Source organism: Pleurodeles waltl, chromosome 2_1 (assembly GCF_031143425.1).
Source record: "Pleurodeles waltl isolate 20211129_DDA chromosome 2_1, aPleWal1.hap1.20221129, whole genome shotgun sequence".
NCBI classification, from domain to species: domain Eukaryota; kingdom Metazoa; phylum Chordata; class Amphibia; order Caudata; family Salamandridae; genus Pleurodeles; species Pleurodeles waltl.
Genome location: NC_090438.1, coordinates 39,849,178 through 39,865,195, shown reverse-complemented (window position 1 = coordinate 39,865,195; position 16,018 = coordinate 39,849,178).

Here is a 16,018-nt window from a genome sequence, read left to right as displayed (position 1 = left end):
TTGTAATATGGTGGGCGGGATGTCCAGCAAGTTTGTATGGCGTGCTCCACCAGTTAAACTCTAAATAAGGCCCGAAGTGCACCAGCCGCTCCTGTTTTCGGTGGGTGACACTCCTCGGGTGCAGGGATGGTGGCAGGGCCTGGTCTATGAGGGTGGCTCTCTCCGAGGCCTTCAAGATTTGGTATTAAGTTATGTAAAGCGCACATATGTCCACTGGGCTTCATAGCACTAGACACTACAAATCCGACATGCTCCGAATTGTATCTGGGGCCCGATTCACATAAAGTATTTTCACACCTTTCTTGAACTTAGAGGTGCAAATGCCTCCACTAACCAGTTTAAACTCACGTTAATTACGAATGTACTTTTAAAGGATTCTTTCTGTACAAACAGTGATATACAAAATAAAATAGAGCCTCTTAAGATTCTCTAGCTTTACCTATTATTATATGTCTAGTACGCACCAGCCTGACCTTGTGTGACATCTAATGCATTCACATTTCACTGAGGGCCTGATTTATATTTCTGCGGACGGGTTACTCCGTCCCAATGGTGTGGATATCCTGCCCGCCGACATATGGGTTACTCCGTCCCAATGGTGTGGATATCCTGCCCACCGACATATATCCCATAGGGTATAATGGGATTTATATTTCTGCGGACGGGTTACTCCTCCGTCAAAATGGTGTGGATATCCTGCCCGCCGACATATATCCCATAGGGTATAATGGGATTTATATTTCTGCGGACGGGTTACTCTGTCCCAATGGTGTGGATATCCTACCCGCCGACATAAATCCCATAGGGTATAATGGGATTTATATTTCTGTGGATGGGTTACTCCGTCACAATGGTGTGGATATCCTACCCGCCGACATATATCCCATAGGGTATAATGGGATTTATATTTCTGCGGACGGGTTACTCCGTCACAATGGTGTGGATATCCTGCCCGACATATATCCCATAGGGTATAATGGGATTTATATTTCTGCGGACGGGTTACTCCGTCACAATGGTGTGGATATGCTGCCCGCCGACATATATCCCATAGGGTATAATGGGATTTATATTTCTGCGGACGGGTTACTCCGTCACAATGGTGTGGATATGCTGCCCGCCGACATATATCCCATAGGGTATAATGGGATTTATATTCCTGCGGACGGGCTGTCCCTTATGGGGGAGTACCCTGTCCGCCAAAATGTAAATCAGCCCTTTGTCATTATTTGAGGAGCACTAAAGGCAGCCACCACCCAGTAGCCTTGTGTGAAGAAGTGAACCCCATTATTCAGTAATGTGTGGAACCCCATTTAACAGCAGTAGCTTGAAGTAAACATTTACTCTAAGAGTTTATCAGTCTCACACGTCACCTAGTAGGAATTCTGGACCACTCCTGCTTGAAAAGGACTTCCTCGTCGAGATTTGATGGTCTCTTATATGAAGAGCTCTCTTTCAATCAGTCCATAATTCAATATTACCCGTGAGGGTATCCAGGCGCTAGGTTGCTGGGTTCAGTCAAAGAGTCAGGTCTTGAGCCTCTACCTGATTTCTGCTAGTGAGGGTGATGTCTGGAGGGGCCTCCGTTCCAGGACGTGGCAGAGGAGGAATGGCCTCCACTGTGCCGAATGCGGGGTGTGTGTGCACGGGCGAGAAAGGTGCAGTGGAGGTCTCTGGAGGGTTGGTGGACGTTCAGGCGGTGGTTGATGTATGCTGGTCCCAGGTCATGGAGGGCTTTGTAGAAGTGTCAACATCAGGCCTGGGCGGAGTTCATGGAGTCCGACTCAGTGGAATTCCGTGGAGTTGAAGGAAAACTCTGTGGATTTCCACAGAGGCGGAGTTCTGTGACCTGCGGAGTCCTGAATGCACCCGATCTGGGAAGCGCTAAGCAGGGTCGGACCTGATCAGCCAGGCCTGACCCTGCTTAGCGCTTCCGAGATTGGGCGCATTCAGGAGAGGGCCATAGGCAGTGAAAACTGAAGTTTCAGGCCTCTTGTGCCCCAGCCTCTCCCGTGTGCAGTGCACAAGGGGCAGGCCGGTGCACAAGAGGCCTGAAACAGCAGCTTTCTTTCCCTGCCTACGGTCTTGGCCTGAATTCAGGCCAGGGCCGTAGGCAGCGAAAGCTGCTGTTTCAGTCCTTATTTATGCACAAACAATGACAACAAAAGAAGGAGACGAGGACTTACCTGGGTCTTGCAGGGGGTCCTCTTCTCCTCGTCGTCCGACGGCAACGAGTCTTCAGCAGCTGCCTCCCTCTGGCCTCTGCTCTGGTGTGCACTGCAGCCCAGGTATGGGATACACAGCGCAAGTGCAGACTGTCTGCGCTTGCGCTGTGCAGCCCATAGTGGGCTGCAGCACGCACCGGGTGAGCTCGGTTCCGCTGGCGGGGCCTAGCGGAGTTTTTGGATAATTCTGCGCTCCAAGCGGAGAGTGGACTTCCAAAAACTCTATTAGCTCTGCCAGTGGAGAGGAGCTCCCTGCACCCCCCTAGCCAACATTGGCATGTGCCAACATCTTGAATTGGCATGTTTTCTGGACGGGGGCCAGAGGAGTCCTGAGGTGAAGGGTGATGTGGGTCCTTTAGGACTCATCGCAGCATCTCAGAGTCTCGAGCATGTCTTGACCATTCCAGGTTCCTCACTCTCTAATTTTCAGCTGTGCAGGTGTAGCCTGACTACGGTGCTTGGGGCCAACTTCTAGCTTGATCCACTTTGGGGTCAGTTTTCGCCGTTGGGGTGACAAGCTCAGGTTTCCTCTAGACTGCACTGGGGAGAGAGGAGTTAATGGTGTACTCAGTGATTGTGAGGTGTCCAGGTTTTGGGGTTGTAAATCGGACGCTCACTGACACCCCTCCACAACCGTGCTTGATGGTTCTTGTGGTGAGGTGCATCACTCGTTTTTGCACCAAACATCTTGTCCTGCATTATAGTGAAACAGCTCTACTTTGGTCTGATCTGTGCAGAAGATGTTATCCCAGAAGTCTTGTGGTTAAGTATAGCACCAGTGGCAGCTGGTGATCGTTCGCGAGAATGGGGCAGGAGGGGAGGTACCACCTTTACATGAATTTCAATGAGTGAACTGAGAGGTGCACTCTCTACACAAGGGTTGTCCAGCTGAGAAAATGTTTTAAACATGGAGTCAAAAGTTGCATTTTACAACGCATTTTTCACATAAATTTGCTGAAAAGAAGAGGCCCTGATAGGACACTTAGGCCCCCATTACAACCCTGGCAGATGGCGGTATTTTGGATAAAAGTACTGCCAACAGGCTAGCGGTACCTTTTCCCAAAATATGACATTGGCGGTTTGGCACAAGCCAAACTGCCAATGTACCACTCCGCCTGCCAGGATGGTAACAGCCGCCGGGCTAGAGACTTCAGTCTCCAGCCAGGCGACTGTCACTGTCCCACCAGCAGGATTTTGACCCCGCCTACCGCCATGGTTTTCGTGGCTTCCATACTGTAGGAGGCTGGCCTGGCTTGTAGTGGGTACCAGAGGTACTTACACTCTATACCAGGTCCAGTTATCCCTTATTAGTGTAGAAGAGGTGTTTCTAGCAGCTTAGGCTGATAGAAGGTAGCTATAGCAGAGCAGCTTAGGCTGAACTAGGAGACGAGTGAAGCTCCTACAGTACCACTGGTGTCATATGCACAATATCATAAGAAAACACAAAACACAGATATACTAAAAATAAAGGTACTTTATTTTTATGACAATACGCCAAAAGTATCTCAGTGAGTACCCTCAGTATGAGGATGCCAAATATACACAAGATATATGTACACAATACCAAAAATATGCAGTAATAGCAAAAGGAAGTAATGCAAGCAATGTAAAGTTACAGTAGATTGCAATAGGAGCACATAGGTATGGGGGCAACACAAACCATATACTCCAAAAGTGGAATGCGAACCACGAATGGACCCCAAACCTATGTGAGCTTGTAGAGGGTCGCTGGGGCTGTAAGAAAACAGTGACGGTTAGAAAAATAGCCCACCCCAAGACCCTGAAAAGTAGGTGTAAAGTGCACCTATATTCCCCAAAGAGCACAGAAGTCATGATAGGGGAATTCTGCAAGGAAGACCAACACCAGCAATGCAACCAAAGTGGATTACCGGACGAGAGTACCTGTGGAACAAGGGGACCAAGTCCAAGAGTCGCGACAAAGTCGAGAGTGGGCAGATGCTCAGGAAATGCCAGCTGAGGGTGCAAACAAGCTGCCACTGGATGGTAGAAGCTGTGGATTCTGCAAGAACGAAGAGGACTAGGAACTTCTCCTTTGGAGGATGGATGTCCCACTTCGTGAAGAAGCTTGCAGAGGTGTTCCCACACAGAAAGACCCCAAACAAGCCTTGCTAGCTGCAAGGGTCGCGGTTAGGGTTTTTGGATGCTGCTTTGGCCCAGGAGGGACCAGGATGTCGCCACTTGGATGAGGAGACTGAGGGGGCGCCCAGCAGGTCAGAGAGCCCTCACAGAAGCAGGCAGCACCCGCAGAAGTGCCGGAACAGGAGTGAACCGGAGCTCACCCGAAGACACAAAAGGAAGTCCCACGACGCCGGAGGACAACTCAGGAGGTTGTGCACTGCAGGTTAGAGTGTCGGGAACCCAGGCTTGGCTGTGCACGAAGGAAATCCTGGAAGAGTGCACAGGAGCCGGAGCAGCTGCAAATCACGCGGTACCCAGCAATGCAGTCTAGCGTGGGGAGGCAAGGACTTACCTCCACCAAACTTGGACTGAAGAGTCACTGGACTGTGGGAGTCACTTGGACAGAGTTGCTGAGTTCCAGGGACTATGCTCGTCGTGCTGAGAGGGGACCCACAGGACCGGTGATGCAGTCTTTTGTTGCCTGCGGTTGCAGGGGGAGGATTCCGTCGTCCCACGGGAGATTTCTTCAGAGCTCCTAGTGCAGAGAGGAGGCAGGCTACCCCCAGAGCATGCACCACCAGGAAACAGTCGAGAAGGCGGCAGGATCAGCGATACAAGGTTGCAGTAGTCGTCTTTGCTACTTTGTTGCGGTTTTGCAGGGGTCCTGAGCAGTCAGCGGTTGATCCTTTGGCAGAAGGTGAAGAGAGAGATGCAGAGGAACTCTGATGAGCTCTTGCATTCGTTATCTAAAGAATTCCCCAAAGCAGAGACCCTAAATAGCCAGAAAAGGAGGTTTGGCTACCTAGGAAGGAGGATAGGCTAGCAACACAGGTAAGAGCCTATCAGAAGGAGTCTCTGACGTCACCTGCTGGCACTGGCCACTCAGAGCAGTCCAGTGTGCCAGCAGCACCTCTGATTCCAAGATGGCACAGGTCTGGAGCACACTGGAGGAGCTCTGGGCACCTCCCCTGGGAGGTGCAGGTCAGGGGAGTGGTCACTCCCCTTTCCTTTGTCCAGTTTCGCGCCAGAGCAGGGCTGGGGGATCCCTGAACCGGTGTAGACTGGCTTATGCAGAGATGGGCACCATCTGTGCCCATCAAAGCATTTCCAGAGGCTGGGAGAGGCTACTCCTCCCCAGCCCTGACACCTTTTTCCAAAGGGAGAGGGTGTAACACCCTCTCTCTGAGGAAGTCCTTTGTTCTGCCTTCCTGGGCCAGGCCTGGCTGGACCCCAGGAGGGCAGAAACCTGTCTGAGGGGTTGGCAGCAGCAGCAGCTGCAGTGAAACCCCGGGAAAGGTAGTTTGGCAGTACCCAGGTCTGTGCTAGAGACTCGGGGATCATGGAATTGTCTCCCCAATGCCAGAATGGCATTGGGGAGACAATTCCATGATCTTAGACATGTTACATGGCCATGTTCGGAGTTACCATTGTGACGCTGTACATAGGTAGTGACCTATGTACAGTGCACGCGTGTAATGGTGTCCCCGCACTCACAAAGTCCGGGGAATTTGCCCTGAACGATGTGGGGGCACCTTGGCTAGTGCCAGGGTGCCCACACACTAAGTAACTTAGCACCCAACCTTCACCAGGTCAAGGTTAGACATATAGGTGACTTATAAGTTACTTAAGTGCAGTGCGTGGACGTTATTTCACTCAGGCTGCAGTGGCAGGCCTGTGTAAGAATTGTCAGAGCTCCCTACGGGTGGCAAAAGAAATGCTGCAGCCCAAAGGGATCTCCTGGAACCCCAATACCCTGGGTACCTCAGTACCATATACTAGGGAATTATAAGGGTGTTCCAGTATGCCAATGTGAATTGGTGAAATTGGTCACTAGCCTGTTAGTGACAATTTAGAAAGCAGAGAGAGCATAACCACTGAGGTTCTGGTTAGCAGAGCCTCAGTGAGTCAGTTAGTCATCACACAGGGAACACATACAGGGCACACCTATGGGCACTGGGGCCCTGGCTGGCAGGGTCCCAGTGACACATGCACTAAAACAACATATATACAGTGAAATATGGGGGTAACATGCCAGGCAAGATGGTACTTTCCTACACAACCCCCCCCCCCCAAACGAAGGACTATCCATGACCTGATGAGTCTTCATTGTCTAAGTGGAAATATCTGGAGAGTCCATCTGTATTGGAGTGGGTACACCCAGGTATATGTTCCACTGTATAGTCCATTCCCTGTAGAGATGTAGACCACCTCAACAATTTAGGGTTTTCACCTTTCATTTGTTTTAGCCAAAGTAGAGGTTTGTGGTCTGTCTGAACAATTAAGTGAGTGCCAAACAGGTATGGCCTCAACTTCTTCAGTGCCCAGACCACAGCAAAGGCCTCCCTCTCTATGGCAGACCAACACTTTTCTCTAGGGGTCAACCTCCTGCTGATAAAAGCAACAGGTTGATCCCGGCCCTCAGAATTGAGTTGTGATAAGACTGCCCCTACCCCTAATTCAGATGCATCAGTTTCAACAATGAATTTCTTGGAGTAACATGGGCCTTTTAGGACAGGTGCAGTGCACATGGCCTGTTTCAGCTCCTCAAAAGCTTTCTGACAGCTAGCTGTCCACAATACCTTTTTAGGCATTTTCTTGGAGGTGAGGTCATTAAGAGGGGCTGCAATGGAGCCATAGTTCTTGATGAACCTCCTGTAATACCCAGTGAGGCCTAAGAAGGCTCTCACCTGGGTCTGAGTTGTAGGGGGAACCCAATCTATGATAGTTTGGATTTTCCCCTAATGTGGTGCAATCTGTTCTCCACCTACCAGGTGTCCCAGATAAACCACTTTCCCCTGCCCTATCTGGCACTTTGAAGCCTTGATAGTGAGGCCTGCCTTTTGCAGGGCCTCCAAAACTTTCCACAGGTGGACCAGGTGATCATCCCAGGTGGAGCTAAAGACAGCTATATCATCTAGATATGCTGCACTAAAAGCCTCCAACCCTTGCAGGACTGTATTCACCAACCTCTGAAAAGTGGCAGGTGCATTTTTCAAACCAAAGGGCATTACTGTGAATTGGTAGTGCCCTCCAATAGTCGAAAATGCTGTTTTTGCTTTAGCATCCTCTGATAACTTGATCTGCCAATACCCTGCAGTCAAATCAAAGGTGCTTAGATACTTGGCAGATGCCAGTGTATCTATGAGCTCATCTGCCCTGGGTATAGGGTGAGCATCAGTTTTAGTTACCTGGTTGAGACCTCTGTAATCTACACAAAACCTCATTTCTCTTTTTCCATCTTTGGAATGAGGCTTTGGTACAAGCACTACAGGAGAGGCCCATGGGCTTTCAGAATGTTCAACCACTCCCAGTTCAAGCATTTTCTGAACCTCTTGTTTTATGCAGTCCCTGACATGGTCAGGTTGCGTATAGATTTTACTTTTGACAGGCATGCTGTCTCCAGTATCTATAGTGTGCTCACACCAAAGTGGTGCCTGGCACAGTAGAAAAGAGTTCAGAAAACTGACCCAGGAGATTTATGCAGTGGTCTTTCTGGTCAGCAGTAAGACAGTCTGCCAAAACTACACCTTCCACTAGAGCATCTTGTACTGTGGAAGAGAAGAGATCAGGGAGAGGGTCACTCTCTTCTTCCTGTCCTTCATCTGTTGCCATGAGCAGGGTGAGATCAGCCCTGTCATAGTAGGGTTTCAGGCGATTGACATGGAGCACCCTAAGGGGAATCCTGGCAGTGCCTAAGTCAACCAAATAGGTGACTTCTCCCTTCTTTTCAACAATGATGTGGGGTCCACTCCATTTGTCTTGAAGTGCTCTTGGGGCCACAGGCTCCAAGACCCACACCTTCTGTCCTGGTTGGTACTGAATCAGAACAGCCTTCTGGTCATGCCATTGCTTTTGGAGCTCTTGGCTGGCCTGAAGGTTTTTACTGGCCTTTTTCATGTACTCAGCCATTCTGGATCTTAGGCCGAGTACAAAGTCCACTATGTCTTGCTTAGGAGCTTTCAAAGGTTGTTCCCAACCCTCCTTTACAAGTGTTAGAGGACCTCTTACAGGGTGTCCAAATAGGAGTTCAAAGGGGCTGAAGCACACTCCTTTCTGGGGTACCTCCCTGTAAGCAAAAAGGAGGCAAGGTAACAGGACATCCCACCTCCTCCTGAGTTTTTCAGGGAGTCCCATTATCATTCATTTGAGAGTTTTATTAAACCTCTCTACCAGTCCATTTGTTTGTGGATGATAAGGTGTGGTGAATTTGTATGTTACACCACATTCCTTCCACATGGCCTTCAAGTATGCAGACATAAAGTTGCTACCCCTGTCTGATACCACCTCTTTTGGGAAACCTACCCTGGAAAAGATTCCCAGGAGGGCTTTTGCCACCGCAGGAGCTGTAGTGGTCCTTAGAGGAATTGCTTCAGGATATCTTGTGGCATGGTCCACTACCACCAAGATAAACCTATTGCCTGAAGCAGTAGGAGGGTCAAGTGGGCCAACTATGTCAACCCCTACCTTTTCAAAGGGAACCCCAACCACAGGCAGTGGAATAAGGGGAGCCTTTGGGGTGCCACCTGTTTTGCCACTGGCTTGACAGGTGACACAGGACTTACAAAAATCTTTTGTGTCCTCTGACATTCTAGGCCAATGAAACAGGGGGACAAGCCTTTCCCATGTTTTAATTTGCCCTAAATGTCCAGCCAAGGGAATGTCGTGGGCTAGAGTTAGGAGGAACTCTCTGTATTGCAGTGGAATGACCAATCTCCTGGCTGCTCCAGGTTTAGGGTCCCTTGCCTCTGTATACAAGAGGTTGTCCTCCCAGTAAACTCTATGTGAGTCACTGACATCCCCATTTTGCTGTTTGACAGCTTGCTGTCTTAGACCCTCTAATGTGGGACAGGTTTGCTGTGCCACACTCAGCTCCTCCCTGGCAGGCCCCCCTCCACCCAAAAGCTCAGCAGTGTCTGCTTCCAGATCCTCTGGTGAAGGTTCTGCACAGGGGGGAAATTCTTCTTCCTCAGAAGTTAAATCATCTGTAGAGGGAGGGATAGTGGGTAGGGATTTACCCTTACTAACCCTAGCTTTAGGGAGCACTTGGTCCATTGTTCCAGGATCTAAGTCACCCTGTCCTTTTTGCTTTTTGGCCTGAGCCCTGGTTAAAGCAAAAATATGCCCAGGAATGCCCAGCATTGCTGCATGAGCCTCCAACTCCACTTCTGCCCAAGCTGATGTCTCTAAATCGTTCCCTAGTAGACAGTCTACAGGTAAATCTGAGGCAACCACAACTTTCTTTGGACCAGTAAACCCCCCCCCCCCAGTTGAGATTCACAACAGCCATGGGGTGGCTAAGAGTGTTGTTATTAGCGTCTGTCACTTGGTACTGGTGACCAAGTAGGTGTTGTTCAGGGTGTACCAGTTTCTCTATTACCATGGTAACACTGGCACCTGTGTCCCTGTAGGCCTGAACCTCAACACCATTTATTAGGGGAAGTTGCTTGTACTTATCCATATTAAGGGGACAAGCAACCGAGGTGGCCAAATCAATGGCACCTTCAGAGACTAGCACAGCCTCTGTGGTCTCCCTAACAAGACCAACCCTAACTAAATTACCAAAAGTGAGCCCAGCTACTCCCTTAGATTGGCTATTAGTAGGTTTTCTCCCACCACCATTGCTATTACTAGGGGCACTAGGTGTAGCAGTAGGGGTTGTGGTAGTGGGAGGCTTGGTGCTTTTCTTTGGACAACTGGCATCAGTTGTCCAATGGCCTTTTACTTTACATAAATAGCACCATGGTTTCTTTACTTGATTAGAAGAGGATTTGGACCCACCACCCCCACCAGAGTGTTTTTGTGGGCCTGATGAAGACTCATTTTTAGATTTGTCCCCACCCTTGTCAGAAGACTTACCATCCTTCTTCTTGCCATCCTTGTCACCCCTGTATGAACTTTTCTGTTCACTCTTGTTCTGACCCATTTGTCTGCCTTCTTTCCCAATTCTTGGGGAGAGGTCAGATCTGAGTCCACTAGATATTGGTGTAACAAATCAGACACACAGTTATTCAGAATATGCTCTCTCAGGATCAGATTATACAGGCTTTCATAGTCTGAAACTTTACTGCCATGTAACCACCCCTCCAAGGCCTTCACTGAATAGTCAACAAAGTCTACCCAGTCTTGTGAGGACTCTTTTCTGGTTTCTCTGAACTTAATCCTGTATTGTTCAGTGGTTAAGCCAAATCCATCCAAGAGTGCATTCTTCAAAACTGTAAGATTATTGGCATCACTTTCCTTCACAGTAAGGAGCCTATCCCTACCCTTTCCACTGAAAGATAGCCATAGGATAGCAGCCCACTGCCTTTGAGGGACCCCCTGTACAACACAGGCCCTCTCAAGTGCAGCAAACCACTTGTTAATGTCATCACCCTCCTTGTAAGGGGGAACTATCTTATGCAGATTCCTAGAATCATGCTCTTTCACAGGATTACTATCTGGAATACTGCTGCTGCCACCATGGGGTCCTAGCCCCAACCTCTGTCTTTCTTTTTCTAAGTCTAAAGATTCCCTGTCTAGAGCCAGCTGTTGCTGTTTAAGCTTCAGCCTGGACTCTTCCACTCTCAATCTATTGAGTTCCCTTTCTAACATTCTGTCATCAGGGTGGGTGGGTTGGGCATGCTTTGACACAGAAGAATGATGTGAATGAACAGAGGGAGAATTGTCCCTAACACTTGGCACTGTAACAACCTGGCCTGCAGGAATAACATCCCTACTGTGATGAGAGCTCACATTAGTACCAGCTATGCTAGGTGGTCTGCTGAGGGGCAGGTTGGGAAGGCTACCATCTAACACTCTTACTGGGGGTGCCCCAGAGTCAGAGTGTGAACCATCTCCTAACTTCTCAATGGATGTGCCAGCTAAGGCCTTATCATTCTCAATAAGCATGTTAGATAACAATTCTCTAGAGGGATTCTTCCCTACCCCTAAACCTCTATCAATGCAGAGACTCCTCAAACCCTTCCAGTTAAGGTGGTCATAAGCTGAGCTGACCAGATCAAGAGAAGGTCCTACATCAGACATGATAGAAAAAGGTTTAGGGACAGATAAAAGAAAGAAAAAGTTTCAGGACTTTTTAAGGAAACAGAAATAAACTTTTTCAACTTTTTAGAAACTTTTGGAAAGTTTAGAGGTACTTTTCAGCACTTAGCAAATAGAGTAAGAGAAGAAAAGCACAACTTTTTGGTTAGGTGTACATACACTGAACTTGTTTTGTATATTATTCTCTTATGAAAAGTACAAAATGACAAAGTGGTAGGTAGTTGCAAGTACTTATCCCACCGCTGCACGACCAATGTAGGAGGCTGGCCTGGCTTGTAGTGGGTACCAAGGGGTACTTACACTCTGTACCAGGTCCAGTTATCCCTTATTAGTGTAGAAGAGGTGTTTCTAGCAGCTTAGGCTGATAGAAGGTAGCAGAGCAGCTTAGGCTGAACTAGGAGACATGCAAAGCTCCTACTATACCACTGGTGTCATATGCACAATATCATAAGAAAACACAATACACAGATATACTAAAAATAAAGGTAATTTATTTTTATGACAATATGCCAAAAGTATCTCAGTGAGTACCCTCAGTATGAGGATGCCAAATATACACAAGATATATGTACACAATACCAAAAATATGCAGTAATAGCAAAATAGCAAAAGGAAGTAATGCAAGCAATGTAAAGTTACAGTAGATTGCAATAGGAGCACATAGGTATAGGGGCAACAGAAACCATATACTCCAAAAGTGGAATGCGAACCACGAATGGACCCCAAACCTATGTGAGCTTGTAGAGGGTCGCTGGGACTGTAAGAAAACAGTGAGGGTTAGAAAAATAGCCCACCCCAAGACCCTGAAAAGTAGGTGTAAAGTGCACCTATATTTCCCAGAGAGCACAGAAGTCGTGATATGGGAATTCTGCAAGGAAGACCAACACCAGCAATGCAACCAAAGTGGATTTCCAGACAAGAGTACCTGTGGAACAAGGGGACCAAGTCCAAGAGTTGCGACAAAGTCGAGAGTGGGCAGATGCCCAGGAAATGCCAGCTGAGGGTGCAAAGAAGCTGCCACTGGATGGTAGAAGCTGTGGATTCTGCAAGAACGAAGAGGACTAGGAACTTCCCCTTTGGAGGATGGATGTCCCACGTCGTGAAGAAGCTTGCAGAGGTGTTCCCACGCAGAAAGACCGCAAGCAAGTCTTGCTAGCTGCAAGTGTCGCGGTTAGGGTTTTTGGATGCTGCTGTGGCCCAGGAGGGACCAGGATGTCGCCACTTGGATGAGGAGACAGAGGGGGCGCCCAGCAGGCCAGGGAACCCTCACAGAAGCAGGCAGCACCCGCAGAAGTGCCGGAACAGGCACTACAAAGAGGAGTGAACCGGAGCTCACCTGAAGACACAAAAGGGAGTCCCACGACGCCGGAGGACAACTCAGGAGGTTGTGCACTGCAGGTTAGAGTGTCGGGGACCCAGGCTTGGCTGTGCACGAAGGAAATCCTGGAAGAGTGCACAGGAGCCAGAGCAGCTGCAAATCACACAGTACCCAGCAATTCAGTCTAACGTGGGGAGGCAAGGACTTACCTCCACCAAACTTGGACTGAAGAGTCACTTGGACAGAGTTGCTGAGTTCCAGGGACCACGCTAGTTGTGCTGAGAGGGGACCCAGAGGACCGGTGATGCAGTCTTTTGTTGCCTGCGGTTGCAGGGGGAGGATTCCGTCGTCCCACGGGAGATTTCTTCAGAGCTCCTAGTGCAGAGAGGAGGCAGGCTACCCCCAGAGCATGCACCACCAGGAAACAGTCGAGAAGGCGGCAGGATCAGCGATACAAGGTTGCAGTAGTCGTCTTTGCTACTTTGTTGCGGTTTTGCAGGCGTCCTGAGCAGTCAGCGGTCGATCCTTTGGCAGAAGGTGAAGAGAGAGATACAGAGGAACTCTGATGAGCTCTTGCATTCGTTATCTAAAGAATTCCCCAAAGCAGAGACCCTAAATAGCCAGAAAAGGAGATTTGGCTATCTAGGAAGGAGGATAGGCTAGCAACACAGGTAAGAGCCTATCAGAAGGAGTCTCTGATGTCACCTGCTGGCACTGGCCACTCATAGCAGTCCAGTGTGCCAGCAGCACCTCTGTTTCCAAGATGGCAGAGGTCTGGAGCACACTGGAGGAGCTCTGGGCACCTCCCCTGGGAGGTGCAGGTCAGGGGAGTGGTCACTCCCCTTTCCTTTGTCCAGTTTCGCGCGAGAGCTGGGGATCCCTGAACCGGTGTAGACTGGCTTATGCAGAGATGGGCACCATCTGTGCCCATCAAAGCATTTCCAGAGGCTGGGGGAGGCTACTCCTCCCCAGCCCTGACACCTTTTTCGAAAGGGAGATGGTGTAACACCCTCTCTCTGAGGAAGTCCTTTGTTCTGCCTTCCTGGGCCAGGCCTGGCTGGACCCCAGGAGGGCAGAAACCTGTCTGAGGGGTTGGCAGCAGCAGCAGCTGCAGTGAAACCCCGGAAAAGGTAGTTTGGCAGTCCCCTGGTCTGTGCTAGAGACTCGGGGGATCATGGAATTGTCTCCCCAATGCCAAAATGGCATTGGGGTGAGAATTCCATGATCTTAGACATGTTACATGGCCATGTTCGGAGTTACCATTGTGACGCTGTACATAGGTAGTGACCTATGTACAGTGCACGCGTGTAATGGTGTCCCCGCACTCACAAAGTCCGGGGAATTTGCCCTGAACGATGTGGGGGCACCTTGGCTAGTGCCAGGGTGCCCACACACTAAGTAACTTAGCACCCAACCTTCACCAGGTGAAGGTTAGACATATAGGTGACTTATAAGTTACTTAAGTGCAGTGGTAAATGGCTGTGAAATAACGTGGACTTTATTTCACTCAGGCTGCGGTGGCAGGCCTGTGTAAGAATTGTCAGAGCTCCCTATGGGTGGCAAAAGAAATGCTGCAGCCCATAGGGATCTCCTGGAACCCCAATACTCTGGGTACGTCAGTACCATATACTAGGGAATTATAAGGGTGTTCCAGTATGCCAATGTGAATTGGTGAAATTAGTCACTAGCCTGTGACAATTTAGAAAGCAGAGAGAGCATAACCACTGAGGTTCTGGTTAGCAGAGCCTCAGTGAGGCAGTTAGTCATCACACAGGGAACACATACAGGGCACACTTATGAGCACTGGGGCCCTGGCTGGCAGGGTCCCAGTGACACATACACTAAAACAACATATATACAGTGAAATATGGGGGTAACATGCCAGGCAAGATGGTACTTTCCTACACATACCACCACGAAACCCATGGCAGTAGGCACTATCAGTGCCAGGGAATTCCTTCCCTGACACTGATAGGGGTCTCCCCGAGTCATCCTCCACCATCCCCCTCCCCCTCCCGACGCCCTCCCACGACATACACGCACTTTCACGCACCAACATACACACGCATACACACACTCATACCCACATTCACCAACGCATGCATACATTGTGAGAAATTAGCCTCTTTCTAGCCTTGTTACCCCCACTAAGGGCCTGTTTGTGAGTGTATGTCAGGGTGTTTTCACTGTCTCACTGGTATCCTGCTTGCCAGGGCCCAGTGCTCATAGTGAAAACCCTATGTTTTCAGTATGTTTGTTATGTGTCACTGATAGTCCCAGCGACCCTCTACAAGGTCACATAGGTTTGGGGTCCATTCGTGGTTCGCATTCCACTTTTGGAGTATATGGTTTGTGTTGCCCCTATCCCTATGTTTCCCCATTGCATCCTATTGTAACTATACATTGTTTGCACTGTTTTCTAAGACTATACTGCATATTTTTGCTATTGTGTATATAGATCTTGTGTATATTTCCTATCCTCTCACTGAGGGTACACTCTAAGATACTTTGGGATATTGTCATAAAAATAAAGTACCTTTATTTTTAGTATAACTGTGTATCGTGTTTTCTTATGATATTGTGCATATGACACTAAGTGGTACTGTAGTAGCTTCACCCATCTCCTAGTTCAGCCTTAGCTGCTCTGCTAAGCTACCATTATCTATCAGCCTAAGCTGCTAGACACCCTATACACTAATAAGGGATAACTGGGCCTGGTGCAAGGTGCAAGTACCCCTTGGTACTCACTACAAGCCAGTCCAGCCTCCTACATACATACATTCACACACACATCCACACACACTGACATACACACAAGCACACACGCATTCACACAATACAACATACACGCACACTCACACCCATTCATGCATACACGCATTCCACATGCCACACCCCTGCATGCACGCACAGAGACACATACACCCACACCTCCACACACACACAACACCCCCCGGCCCCCCCCCGTCGGAGCACCCAACTTACCTGCTTGCAGGGGGTCCCCAGGCAGGAGACGGTAAGTGGCGCTGCTGCCAGCAGGAGCGTACGCCAGCAGAACACCGCCAGGCTGTATCATCGATCATGATATGGTCTGCGGCGGTCTACTGGCGTGGTGCTGCTGCTGGCAGCAGCGCCACCTTACCGCCATCCGCCACCATGACCGTAGCCAGAATTCTGCCGTCCTTCTGGCCGAATTCCGGCTACGGTCGTAATATGGCGAATGGTAGGTAGCCGTGGCGACGGTGTTTTGGCGGCCGTCGCCGCTGCGGTAGGCGGTCATTACCACCATTGACAT